At 42.4% G+C, this 1,930-nt stretch overlaps 1 non-coding gene across 1 annotated transcript; it reads left to right on the top strand.

Moving 5' to 3' along the window:
* Window positions 1–497: 497 nt before the first annotated feature.
* Window positions 498–570, top strand: TRNAT-AGU. Its single transcript has one exon. It is a non-coding gene; the product is annotated as a tRNA-Thr (tRNA).
* Window positions 571–1,930: the final 1,360 nt, after the last annotated feature.

Raw genomic sequence — 1,930 nt, 5'->3', positions numbered from 1 at the left:
GGTTGGACATTAGGAAAAACTTCCTAACTGTCAGAGTGGTTAAGCACTGCAATAAATTGCCTAGGGAGGTTGTGGACTCTCCATCATTGGAGATTTTTAAGAGCAGGTTAGATAAACACCTGTCAGGGATGATCTAGATAATACTTAATTCTGCCATGAGTGCAGGAGACTGGACTGGATGACCTCTTGAGGTCCCTTCCAGTCCTATGGTTCTATGATTTAAATGAGCTTCTGTACCAGATGACTGGAAAATAGCTACAGTGACATCAATTTTTTAAAAAAGGCTCCAGAGGTGATCCCAGCAATTACAGACCGGTAAGTCTAACTTCAGTACCAGGCAAACTGGTAAAAGTATAGTAAAGGAAAGTGTGGTTTAAAACTTAACTGTAACACAGTAAAAGCTCAGTCAGCCTGGGTTTTGTGCAATTGCATAGAGTGTAGTGATGAAAAATGATTATTGTACACTGTTGTTAGGGGAAAACTACACCATACAAAGAGGCTCCATAGCTCAGGGGTGAGAGCACTGGTCTAGTAAACCAGGGGTCGTGAGTTCAAATCTCACTGGGGCCTTGGGCAATTGGGGTGTTTTTTCTTTATTTCAGCAACTCAGTCACACCATTTTTAGAGAAACTTAATTTTACTTTATATAGGTTAAATTTAAGCAACATTCAGTAGCTGCATCACCTGACAGGCAGCGCAAAAATGCACAGGGCTGGCAGGTGTGAGCTATACAAGCAATGGGTCATTGGGGCTAGAATGCAACCGGTTAACCCTCCCTGGACTGCATTTGCTGTATAATGAAAGCAATTTATTAACTATCCCTCCCTCTACACTGCATTTGCCAAATGATGAATACAGCATATTAACCGGTCCCCGCACTGCATTTGCTGTATGATGAATCCTACCTATTAAACACCACCTCCTCCCCCGGCCCCCACTGCATTTGCTGTATGATGCTCTTCTGTGAAAGAAACTGAGAAATTCCTTGGAGATAACGAATCTCTCTTCGTATCAAGAGGCATATGCGAAGTGTATCTCTAGAGCTCAGTAATTAGTAGAGCTACTTGAAAAATGGTAAGTATATTTTGTGGGGAGCCTCAATCCTGTGCCAGCAGAGGGGGGAGCCTAGAGATAAGTTATTGTTTGATTCTGCATTAGTTATCTCCTTCCTATTATCTCCACAAAGGCAGCTCCTGTAAGAATGGCAATGAGCTATGTGCTGAAAGTAGCATGCTCCTACGCAGGATCGGCTCTAGGCACCAGCAAAGCAAGCACGTGCTTGCAGGGGCAGAATTCCAGGGGCAGCATTCCCGCCACCCTTTTCTTTTTTTCCTTGGGCAGTTGCGCTCTCGGAGCTTGGGGTGGCAAATTTTTTGCTTGGGGCGGCAAAAAACCTAGAGCTGGCCCTGCTCCTACGTTGCCTCTGCATGACAACTGAGCTAAGGGAGTTTGCAAGATTGTGTGTGTGTGTGAAAATATTGTAAGGATAGAGAAAGTGAAATTGGCAGAAGTTTCAGTCAAAAGTTAACATAATATGCAAGATGACAGGTTTCAGAGTAGCAGCCGTGTTAGTCTGTATTCGCAAAAAGAACAGGAGGACTTGTGGCACCTTAGAGACTAACCAATTTATTTGAGCATAAGCTTTCATGAGCTATAGATAAAGTGAGCTGTAGCTCATGAAAGCTTATGCTCAAATAAATTTGTTAGTCTCTAAGGTGCCACAAGTAATCCTTTTCTTTTTGATAATATGCAAGAGTAAAACATTGTTATTGTAACCCAAGTTATGGGAAAACTGAGATTTGTGACAATGTTTCATTCTAAATCCCATTAATCTTCAGACTATTGTGGCTACAGGCCTGTTTATCCTGCACTTCATTCCAGCTATCTCTTCATTGCTTTGCTGTCATTGGATGATATCCAACAAGATCGT

This window comes from Chelonia mydas, chromosome 16, assembly GCF_015237465.2.
Source record: "Chelonia mydas isolate rCheMyd1 chromosome 16, rCheMyd1.pri.v2, whole genome shotgun sequence".
NCBI classification, from domain to species: domain Eukaryota; kingdom Metazoa; phylum Chordata; order Testudines; family Cheloniidae; genus Chelonia; species Chelonia mydas.
Note: the sequence above shows the minus strand (reverse complement) of the source record. Positions and strands in the feature narration are given on the sequence as shown.